Source organism: Leuresthes tenuis, unplaced genomic scaffold (genome assembly GCF_036924035.1).
Source record: "Leuresthes tenuis unplaced genomic scaffold, fLeuTen1.0.hap1 SCAF_1, whole genome shotgun sequence".
Lineage (NCBI taxonomy): Eukaryota > Metazoa > Chordata > Actinopteri > Atheriniformes > Atherinopsidae > Leuresthes > Leuresthes tenuis.
In genome coordinates, this window is record NW_027325355.1 from 23,475,297 (window position 1) to 23,488,029 (window position 12,733).

Consider the following 12,733-nt stretch of genomic DNA (forward strand, 5'->3'; position numbering starts at 1 on the left):
CCACCATCTTGTCTCATTGTTCGCTAAAAGAAGAGAGTTTTATTCAAGAAGTACTGTCTCAAATCAAAGGTGAGCACAAAGGAGAGACAGTGGTGAAGCCTTTCGTAGAAAAACCCATATCATAATCTGTATCTGAGATTAAAACTGCGCCATGCAGCCCTAATCCTTCTTGGAGCACGCACACACTGATGAAGCCCGGCAGCATAAATCCCATTTCAGCAGCTCTAAAGCAAGCTTTAATTGAAAGCATTTCACTTATTTAAAAGGTGGATGTTGCAATGCAGCCTCTGTTCTGTGATGTAAGAGTGTTTGCATGCAGTGGAAGTTTATCTCAGCAGCGTGGATACATGTGCAGAGACGCCGCGCTGCTCATGACATGCGTGCACGTTTCTCTAATTTTAACACTTAAAGGGGAACTCCTTTAAACTTAGACCTTATTTCAGGCATGAAATACGTTCATCTACTCACCGAGAACGCGTCCTTCAGAAGATATTTAGAAAACTCGCAATCGTGTTTCCATATAATGGGAAAGAGCAGGGCATAAAAAAATACTACCTCTAAATATTTAAATAAGGCATTATCTGTCTTTATTTCACCAATACTTTAAGAAGAATGAATGAATGAACGTGTGCTATAGCTCTGTTAGCTCATAGCTGCTGTTATGTGGCTACTTGCGGCTATAGGAGAGCTAACGGAGGGATTTCTACGCAGGCACTCTACTGGGACCACTTCATCCACACGCCCCCCTGCAGCACAGCTTATTTGAGATCCATATAACGGAGTGAACGGGGCTTAGAGGATGCAGCCTCTAAATAAGGCATTATCTGTCTTTATTTCACCAATACTTTAAGAAGAATGAATGAATGAACGTGTGCTATAGCTCTGTTAGCTCATAGCTGCTGTGTTGTTGTTATTGGCGGCTATCGGGGGGCTTATAGAGGGCTTTCTACACACTCGTCTACTGGGATGACGTCATCGACGCCCCCCTGCAGCACAGTTTATTCACTCCGGTAAGAACGTCCATCTTACTCAAAGTCGTCGTTCACGTCGTCAAAATCTGATAAATATCCTGCCATGTTGCACAAAACTATCAGCAGCAAACTCTGTGTGAAGTTAGCCGACTGTCACAGAGCACGGAGTGAATAAACTGTGCTGCAGGGGGGCGTGTGGATGAAGTGGTCCCAGTAGAGTGCCTGTGTAGAAATCCCTCCGTTAGCTCTCCTATAGCTGCAAGTAGCCCCATAACAGCAGCTATGAGCTAACAGAGCTATAGCACACGTTCATTCATTCATTCTTCTTAAAGTATTGGTGAAATAAAGACAGATAATGCCTTATTTAGAGGCTGCATCCTCTAAGCCCCGTTCACTCCGTTATATGGATCTCCAGTTATCTAAATATCTTCTGAAGGACGCCGACTTTCACCAAACTGTTCTCGGTGAGTAGATGAACGTATTTCATGCCAGAAATAAGGTTTAAAAACACCAGAGTTCCCCTTTAAAGGTCCAGGGTGGACGTCTGAAAATGGTGTCTGTTTCAAACTTCTGATAAACGCCTTCTGTCACGCCTGAGGTCACTCCAGCTGCAGCCCTCGCCTGTGCACGGACAGTAAAACGCACCGTTAAATGTGTCTCTTCACAAGCCTGAGCTCCCCATCATCACCTGACTCCCCGGATTTGGCGATAATGAAAGTGAGTGCCAGGGTTAAATCAAGATGTAGGCAGGTTTGGCTCATTTGCAGCTTGGTGATGTCGGCCCGAGGCCATGGAGACGGAGAAACTCGTGAGCAACACCCACTGTATCTTTAATATAATCAGAAAAGTGCTGTGAGCAGAATAAGACTTAATATATAGAGGCAGGGAGGATATTAGGGCAGGACAGCCTGAAATGTCTGGATCTATCTATCTATCTATCAGGGGGAAACTCTTATTATTTTAAAGCCTGTCTACGGATGAATTACTTCTTACTACATCTGTGATTTTAGTGAACATTTCTCCAAGTAGTTTAGGGTCTCAATCACTCGTTTCTAGTCTTCTTTAATGAAGCATTATGTTAATTTAGTAAATTATGGTCCCATTCAGAGTAAAATAGACACTAAAACACTCAAAGATCTGCGACTCTAGTATCAGATCCACTGCCCACTTGAAAGTTTTGAAAACCCAAAAGGGTAACAAACAAAGCACCAGACTTATAACTGCAAACGATACTCATAAAACAGTGAATAACGTTATAGTAACTGTCTGTTTTTTATCTACAGATCCACCCAGGCATGTCACTTCTGGCTGAAAACACTCAAACACACTGACAGCCAAATGTCAAACTCGAGGCTTTAAAGACATCACTGTGGATGTTTCCACTCTATACATCTTTATATTGGTCAGAAAACCCTCAAATGCTCATTATCATCAGTGGGAAAACCTTCCGAAGGACTGTTCTCGGTGAGCAGATGAACGCATTTCATGCCAGAAATAGGTTTAAAAATACCGGAGTTCCCCTTTAAGATTCTATTAATAGCTGATAAGAAAGCTACCACAAAGAAATGGGGTAAGCAAGACCCGCCTACGCCAGATCAATGGTTGGACATTATAGGGGGAATTTATGTGATGGAAAGGTTGACTCACAGACTTCACCTGCAGGAAACAGAAAGGAAAAATACAGCAGCTTTGGAAGGATAGAATCCCATTTTTTCTTAATTTATCACGACTGTTCTTATTTACAGTGAACTGTTTGTTGTGTGTTGTTATAAAAATGAAAAAGCTTCAATAAAACTTCATGTTTTCACCCTCAGAAGACATGCTGAAGCAGGCAAAAACAAAGCGGCTAACAAGCATCCGTCTGCTCATTTGAACGCAGCATACTTTGGAGATTCGGTTCATTGAAGGCAAACTGCTTCTATCTCTCCTCACGTGACTCTATTAACAGAGCGTTCACAGCTAGTAATTCTGTGGTAACACATAAGGTTCAACTCACACCAGCATTGTGGTGTATTTATAAGGCTAGATGTTGTTAACACTGTTAACACCTCGCTGGGCCTTTGTTAGTTTGATAAAAACTGGGAGCTGGATGTTTGAATCCGTCCTGCGTTTTATTTTCGAGGTTTATTTGCATTTATTCCTCTAATTCTATGATTGTATCTCATGAAGCCTGCCTCTGCTTGTTCTCTGAAACAGCAACAACAAGGACTCTTTTCCAGGCTTTGGATCAAAGATCCGGGAAAAACTTATCTTGTCTCATCATTTCCTGTTTTATTTTGAAATATTAACTTCCCTCTCGCTCCAGGTACCTTTCCCTTCCTCCCGTGACTTCCCTGCTTCCCAAAGTGTTTCCACCTGTTCCTCTTGGCACCTCATGTGCTCAAATAGTCTTGTGCCAGTGTGTTGTTTCTGTCTAAAGCTTCATTTCTGGCGTCCTTGATCCACAGCCATCGATTCCTTCAGCCTGCAGAGCGTATCCTGTTTGTAATTTATTCCTTAGTTCCAGCTTAATCACGGTAAGTTTCATAGTTTCTTTTGTTCCTCCCTTTTTGGAGTGATTTTGAGTTTTAGAAGATCTTGTCCCGCCTCCGTTAAAAGAGAGCCTCTGTTTAAGAGTGAGCTTCTTTTGTTTAAGTCCTCCTCATTAGGAGAGAGTTTATTTACAATCTTTCATAGCCTTTCTGCTTTAGTTATTGAGGAGAGCGCTTCAGGAGTTTCACCTTGTTTATCAATGAAAACTTTTGCCTTAAAAACCCTGCATCTGTGTCCTGGGGCCCTGATAGTTTTCAGTTATTTTAAAGCGCTTCAGTGCCTTAGTTTCTTCCCTCTGACCTTCAGTGCTTTCGCATTGGCGGCTCTTTTATTCTCTGTGATCAGGTCGCTTTGTTCTCTAAATAAATTGATTCCTCGCGTCACTGCTGGAAAGTTTGAGGTGTTTTCCACTGCTTCTCATTTATGAAGCATCTCATTTACTTTCTCATGAGAGGTTTTACAGATCTTAGTGGGAACCAGAGAGCAGAGACACGTGGTGTTTGGTTAATTAACGATGTGAATAAGAGAATTAAATTCTTAAAAATAGTCTCATTTGGAGGCTTCAATTTAGGCCTTGAGTAATAAAACTGAACAAAAGCTGTTTGGGGGGGAAAAGTTAGACGGTGCCACAGTTTCAAAACATTAAAGGTCAAATTAGACTTTTATTTCTCAGAGTGCGCTCCAACTCTTTTCATTTGGTGGAGATAGACAGCCGCACAATTACAGACGGACCGTGTCAACAATTTGTGTTCTCATTAACTCAGATTTGTGGCTCTTTTGATGACTGAAACGTTTTGTTATTGCTGCTGAAACTCAAAATGAGGAATGTTAATGAAATTGCTTTGCTAACTGTAAAATTAATTTCAGACATGAGTTTTGGAGGGGAAAACGTATTTCCACAGAGGTTTCGTTGAATATAACTGAACATCGGAGCTGGAGACATGTACACTTTGAGGAAGGAATGCACCGAGATCTCGGATTACAGCAGATTTGGCCGCAGTTAAAGGGGAACTCTGGTATTTTTAAACCTTATTTCTGGCATGAAATACGTTCATCTACTCACTGAGAACAGTTTGGTGAAAGTCGGCGTCCTTCGGAAGATATTTAGATAACTGGAGATCCATATAACGGAGTGAACGGGGCTTAGAGGATGCAGCCTCTAAATAAGGCATTATCTGTCTTTATTTCACCAATACTTTAAGAAGAATGAATGAATGAACGTGTGCTATAGCTCTGTTAGCTCAGAGCTGCTGTTATGTGGCTACTTGCAGCTAAAGGAGAGCTAACGGAGGGATTTCTACACAGGCACTCTACTGGGACCACTTCATCCACACGCCCCCCTGCAGCACAGTTTATTCACTCATATACATCACATACATCCCAGTAGACGAGTGTATAGAAAGCCCTCAATTTTCAATCAAGTAATGCTATAAATGTGTCATCAACAGCTCAGTCTGACTTCCATGACTATCAGTAATAGTGCAACACATCTAAATTTCACTAAATTTCAGACATATAATGTGATTATCAGGACTATAATCAATGAAAACCAGCAATGAAATGAACAAACTAATAGTCTGTTCGTTTTTAGGCTGCAGTTAAACTCTAATAATTTACCTAAATCATAAAGAACGGCAGCAGAATCGGTGAGAATGACAAACTAAAGTTTAAACAGTACTTTAAACAACTACACAAACACTTTAAGTGGAACTCAGAAGTTTAGCTTTCGATTTAAATATTTTTAGTTTTATCTGGTTAAAACTAGAATAAGCAACCAAATTTCGGTGTTTTGTTTGTGTTTAAACTCATCAGGATCTCATGAAATTATCCATAAATGTCTTTTTACGCAGTTCTAATAAGACGGAGAACTTTAAGAAGAATGAATGAATGAACGTGTGCTATAGCTCTGTTAGCTCATAGCTGCTGTGTTGTTGTTATTGGCGGCTATCGGGGGGCTTATAGAGTTCCCCTTTAATAAGAATTTGTTTAAGCAGACCTGCACGAAAAAGAGGAAAACAGCTGCAAACGATCATTTTAGCGACAAGATGCCTGAGCTGAGAAGGGTTTATTTTTCACGTAATTTTGACAATCACCACCGTAAAGGACTGACCTTGTGTATAAATGCACTGAATTATAAAAACCGACTGCTCCACACAGGGTGCAGGAGCATATTATTACAATCCTTTAATAAAGTCATTTTCATTCATGGTCAGTGTGTTTTTTCTAATGTTCCAAAAGCAAACGGATCATCTGCTCCACAGCCAGAAGACAAAGAACAAGTTTTAGGTGTAAATGGACCCCAGAGAGAAGTGGACAAACTCACTTTATCCTAGTTTAATTCTGATACTTGGTCTGGAGGAGCTGCATCGCTTTGATGGTTGCACCAATAAACAAAGACTGATACGGGAGGCATCAGCCACATTACCTGCAGCTGTGGAGAACAGACCATCAGACGAATGAAAGCAACATCAGTGTGAAGTGAACTCCACAGATAGCATGGTCTCTGATCCACGCAGTGGATTATAATCAGACCGAGCAGGATAAGCACTGAAATAGATGCTGGGAATTCTCTAATTGGAGGGGCATCACAAGGCAAACAAGAGCACGATACAAACTGTTGTGTAACTCTGCTGTACAGCCGTCTAAAACGATGACTTTTAGGTTTTCTCGCCGTCAACTCTTGTCCAAATCTCCCTAAACGGAGGACCTGCTTCAGCAGAATCACATTCCACACAAAGACAATCAAATGAATATGAAAATGCGCGTTAAGAAAAAGTCTGTAATGTTGCAAATGCTCTCTGGGAATAGGCTACGATGAGCTCTTCTTGCTCAGTAATTGGACGGATCTATCAGAGCCTGTAAAGCTTACCTCAGTATGTTTGTGCTGTGGTTACTATGCTAATTAGCGGTAAACAAGCAGCCGGTAACCACTTTTCAGGTTCTCTTTGGTTGTTTTGTGCCTCACATAAAGAAGAGCTCTCCCCACAGTTCTCAGGCATCGCTAAATGTTGAAAGCTATTTTCCCCTCTGAGCTCTTCACCAGCGCAGCGAAAGACCTTAAGTGACTGTTATTCTCTTGGGTATCTATGAGAACAAGACTGAGTATTCAAGTCATATGTACGGCTTTGACTTCAGCTGCCGTAGGTGGGCTTTAATTGGAAGAACTCAAAAGATCTTAGGACCACTTAGGGTTTCTAATTATCTTACAATGGCACTGAGCAGTGATGCGGGAGCATTATTTCCTTCCTCTGTCCTCTTGGTCTTTTCAAAGGATTAACCCGTCCAGTGGTGGAGGTATTGTTCCAAGTTCAGGACCATTCCAGCCCGAATTAAAGCAGCTATCAAGGATATTACAGAAAAAATGGTAATGATACTGCGGCCTTTGAAAGAGGAGACACCTAAATGTGGGCTTTCTTTCAGGAAATCACAATATTTAATGAGTGTATGACTCTAACATTTATTCATTCTCTATAATTGTTTAATTCTGTTCAGATGTGACAAGGCGACAGCATATCCCAGCAGTCATTGATGGTCGCCAGTCCTCTTATGGGAAATTTAGGAGCCTTAAGGCACATATAACTCTGGGAATAACCCACAGAAAACCAATGAAGGCATGGAGGGGTGAACTGAGATCTGAACCAGGAACCTTCTTGGGTTGAAATTGGTTGAATGAGGCTGAAACTCTACACTTTTTAAACGGCTCGCACCAAGGCGATCGACGTCTCATCAACACAACGCCGTAGCTGATCGTTTCTGAGAAATCAGAAGTCAAGAAATATACTTCGACTGCTTTCAGAACCTGGTCAGAAGTGATTGGCGTCACATAATAGAAGGTAACACTTTGCAGAAGATCGATCTGAGGTCCTGCACCACAGCCACAAAGGACCCAAACTGTGACTGCACCCGAGACTCGGGCCAATACTGCCAGTCCTGCCAACTTCTCAGACATGAATGAGGTCTGTTCAGCCTCGAAGGGTCAGATATTGTTGGGAAAGGGTTTCTCTGCCAAAGGAAACCTCTTCCACAGCACCTGATGTCTCGATTGGCTTGGCTGTTGTTGTTGTTTTTAGTTTCTGATTCTCTGAGCAGGTTTCCTGGGAGCCTTGGGTCTGGATTGCTCCTCATCAGGTAGCCTTACCTTAACCTGTCTCCCCCTTGCTTACTAATAAATCCTTTTACCTCGACTCCCTCTGTCTGCTCGAGTCCATAGTTTCAGACAGCTACTTATGTTATATCTACCCGTCAGGTCCTCCCTGCTTCACAATTTTCAAATTTAGCTTTTTGAATCATGAGATAAATAAAGTTTATCACCAGTGTTTCACAACAGAACTGCATCCTTCCCTCTTTCTGTTTCCCTGATACCCTTTTTGCTGTCTTTATATCACAATATTTTAAAACCGCCAGGCAGCACTGCACGAGTTGTGACATTAGTTATTAACAGGGGATCCCGCAGAACAGTATAAATCTGTGTGTTCTGCTAGAAAGAGACACATTGTGCCCTTAAGGAGTCTCAGAAGAATACAGGCACATGCAACGTGAGGAGAATCCTGAATGCTCCAATAAGGTCCGACCACAAATGTCCACAAGCAGCAGAGACCTGGGTCTTAACCCCAACATCCTGTCAATCTCCAGCTTAGAAAGAAAATGCACTAAGCTCAAAATAACTTCACAATCCTTCATTTCTGTGAAATGATTTCTGATAAAGATGCACGGCGGATATCAACACGCGCAGATGGTGTATTGAACGCTTTTCTTATCTTTCACCGTGAGGGACAGAATAATAAATGTTCAGACATATTAACTGAACCGAAAGAAGTCACAAGAATCATTTTCTAGCCGTGAAATCCAGTCATTTCTCCGTTCTTCTTTAATCCAGGAGCCAGAATGCTGACTTAAAGGTAAGGCTCCACTCTTGGCAAAAAAAAAAAAAAGGATTTTATTTGCCATTTGTCCCCTCTGTCGCTCATCAAAAAATAAACATTTGTGTTATATCGGAAATGTCAGGGGGATTTGAGCGGCCCCCGTTTTGTGTCGTGGCCTATTTAAAGCCACACTGCACAACCCTCACAAAGGGAAATGAAAGCATGCCTCTTTGTGTAGGCAGCCATTTTTCCTGCCCATCAAACGGACAAGTGTGACAAATCAGACTCCTGGGTCGACCGACTCTTATTTAAAACCCTTTCAGACACCGATCCGCAACATATTTCCACTCTCTGCCACTAAATTTTTTAATCATTACTCTATTGATAATAATTAACTCAAGGACATGATCACAAGTGTGTGAAAGAGACACTTCTGGAGACTGTAGTGCCACACAAACAGCCAGCTGGACTGATGCGAATCCACATTTTTTACCTTTAAATGTTTGGCAAAGCCTCAGAAACACTTGAGATCTCAGTCAGTCTCACACATAGAGGCTTGTTTTTGAGGTGTTTCGGTCCCTGTTACAGGCTCTGTGCTGCACTGCTTTAATCATCACAGTTGGGGTTAAGTTTAAAGTTTAAAAGTGTAAATTAGCTTGTTTCACAGAGACAGTAACGATAATAATACAGACTCAGTACCTGAAATACCTGTAGGTGCAAAATGCTGTCCCCACTGCTCTCTTTCAACCCTGTCAAACGAATTCTGCTGGAAATATTACAACCTGACAACCTGGCAGCTGGAGGAAGCTTAGTGGACTTTGCTTTTATATATTTATGTCAAGCAACTGCGAGAAGTCGTGTTTCGGTAAAGCTAAGCGTGAGAGGAAGGAACGGATACCAAAGCTGTTAAACAGGGGTGCTGTGTTCAGGAAGTCTGACAGACAGAGGATTATATCCTCTTTAAGAAGATAAACAGCTAGTAAACACCGCGTGTTATGAAGAGTTCTGAAGTACAGAAAAAAGTAAACACATTTAATTCTAAAGTTTCACGTATCAAGATGTAATAGATAATAATCATCTTCTTTTTTTTTTTTTACCTGGTGTTAAAATTGGGTAAATTTAACCTCAGATGACCAAACAACACATAACATATTACACCGAACCAAAAACTAAGTGAACCACTGATCCAGTAATGGTTTCCTGTGGGACGTTATCAGTCTCTCTCATATTGTGGAGGAATCTCGGCACTCTTCTCTCCAGCGCTGCTTCAGCTCATTGAGGTTTGCAGCATTGATTCTTTTCTTTTTCACACATTCTGTTGTAGATCTGCTGCTGGGTTTGGTTTCCTCCAAACGTGCTGCTGTGCATTAGGACCAAACATCTCCACTTTGCTCTGGTCTGTCCAAAGGACATTGTTCCAGAAGTCTTGTGCTTTGTTCAGATGCAGCTTTGCAAACCTAAGCTGTGCTGCCATGTTCTTTTTAGAGAGAAGAGGCTTTCTCCTGCAGCCCTTCCAAACAAGCCATCCTTGTCCAGCCTTTTTCTAACTGTGCTGTCATGACCTTTAACCTTTAACATGCTAACTGAGGCCTGTAGAGTCTGAGATGTAGCTCTGGGCTTCTTCACCTTGGGGTGACCTTTAACCTTTAACATGCTAACTGAGGCCTGTAGAGTCTGAGATGTAGCTCTGGGCTTCTTCACCTTGGGGTGACCTTTAACCTTTAACATGCTACCTGAGGCCTGTAGAGTCTGAGATGTAGCTCTGGGATTTTTCACCTTGGGGTGAACTTGCTGGGACGTCCACTCCTGGGAAGATTGACAGCTGTCCTGAATGTTTTCCACTTGTGAAAAATCTTTCTCTCTGTAGAACGATGGACTCCAGATAGTTTGGAAAAGGCCTTATAACCCTTCCCAGATTGCTGATGTCTTTCCTCCTTGGCATCGTGTTAACACACACCTCAATGCTGCAGAACTTCTGCTTTTATAGAGCTGCTGATGATCAGTTAATCAGTGCATTGATCAGCAGCACCTGGCTGCTTCTTACCCTTTTAACTCCTACTGAAGCAGGAAGGGTGGACTTTAAGACAAGGTGTAATATGTTGAGTGTTTTTCTTTGTCTGAGGTTGTATTTATCTAATTCATTCAGTTCTGATATGTAAAACCTCCCAATTAAAAGAGACAGTGCTTTCTTTTTCATAGGACAGTACATGTTAGATAGTGTCTTTTCACATTTTCCTGTGAAGTGGACTAATGAATTTCTTCCATCACTTCAAGCTACAAAAAACATTCAAAGCAATGGTAGAACTGTAACTAAGTCTGAGGTCTGCTCAGTCACCTGAATACCTTGACTTTCAATAACTCTGGCACCACCGAATTCACCTTTGGTTCTTCATCATCCTCCCAGCAGTCGTGCAGGTTTTGCAAAGCTGACAGCCATCAGTTAGCAGAAGCCTGTAATTTTAAAAGCAGCAGAGACCGAAAGCATCACAAGCACTGCAATCATGCCACTCAGCGATAATGCCAGCTGTTTTACATCGCTTCAGGCTATGGCAAGGGTTGCAGCACACTGACATTTAAAGTACGGCACATTAACACTGGAAACCGAAGTGAAATCGAAGGTTATCAAGTGGAAAATGGAATCTATCTGTTGTTAAGATGGAGAATGTCCCCTAATCAAGACTGAAGACAAAGGACTCTAAATAAAAAGGATGTGGCACATTTTACAGGCTCTTTACAGTTCCAGTTGTCGGCCTTTGTCGAGGCAACACTGAAAAGGGACCATCGGGGGAAAAAGAAAAGGATGAAAATGACATTTAAAGGAGAGGTAATTACCAACAGCAGTCACCAAAACAACTGGAGCCCAAGCGCATCAAACAAAGAGCAGCACCTCTACAAAAAAGAAGCGGGAGCAACTTAGAATTTCCTCGAGTGCACAAAAGCCCTCAGAGCTACAGAGAGATGATGGCATTTAAAGAAAATAAAGCTTTCACCCACAGTAATAAAGTGCGTCTTTACAAAGACTCAAATTGCTGTTTTTAAAGCTGTTGCACGAGTTATGAGTCTGAGATTCTGGCTCTTATGCTGCCATGATGCCAAAATCCCAGCCGAGCGATTGATCAGTACCATGAAACCTCTGAGTTTCAGACACGTTCGCCAACAGCTCTGGACGCTGTTCCACAGCACAGCAGCTGATCGGGTTTTCCTCAGCCCAACAAAACTAATCACAGCTGCAGAGTTAGAAATATTAGTCCCATATCTTCTGGTAAAATCTGTGAAGCAGCTTTATTCAGCAGAGCTGAGGTCGTTGGCTGGAGAAACAACAAGATAAAGAAGGGAAAGCTTCATTATTTCACATTTGTAAAAGAAAGTGAACCCATTTCAGAGAGAAAGTTCAGCCTCTTCGCTCTTTAAAGAACAAGATTATGTTCTGATATGTGAGAGCTTAAACTGCTTTTTACAAGTCAGTTTGAGCAACAAGTTCAGAAATATTCAGCTGTGGTTTTGAAAAGAAGTGCAGTCTTCGGTAGCTGCATGACCACAGATCCAGTTCACCTGCTGCTGCCTCTCTGGCTCGCTGCCTATAAAAAGCTCACAGTCACATCGGTGCTGTGGTGCGATTTAAACGGGCCCGTCAGGGATTCCGCTCTGGTTCGGGGCGCTTTGCCGCTGCCACGGACATTAAGCCTCGCTGTCATCAAGGACAGGAGGAAGAACGGGCTCAACATTTGCAGGACGCTCACCTACAGCTCAGGAAGAGTCGGTGAAGATGTCACGGCTTTTATTCAGAGCGGAGCTGCTGAAGCTGAGGGAACAGCCGACTTCTTTGCCTTATCTCCGGCTCCCAGTCTCTCAAACACAGCAACCTGCCTCCACCCTGCCCTCCACCTTCTGCTCCCCTGTTGGCTGAAGACAAAGACCACGAATGGAGTTATTTCGTGTTATTTAAGACTCTCAGCCTTAGTACACTCCAACAGCCTTGAGATTTGCTGTTTTTCTTCTTTCAGGCTTTCCAAACAGATGAGTTGAACTTATTTCTCTGGTTTGCCAAAGAAATTCAGGGAGAGACTGAACATTTTCCACCTGAGAAGTGTTGGGACACAAACCAGCAAAATGTGCTCAGAAGAAGGAAAAACTGCGAGTCTGAGCTAAAGAATTCGGATCAGGTAGAAAAAGCGAAGCTCCCGCTTCTGGTCATCGTGGGGAACATCTGGAGCTATTTTCTCACCGCGAGTCTCTGCTCAAATTGAGCCGGCGGAGGCAAAGCAGCCCTCGTTTTCACTGTGGGGTCGGGGAGGGCTCCTTCTCATTTTTCAGTTGGAATGGAGAAAGAAATAATAGCACCTTGTTCACAGGGTGAAAGCTTTCAGG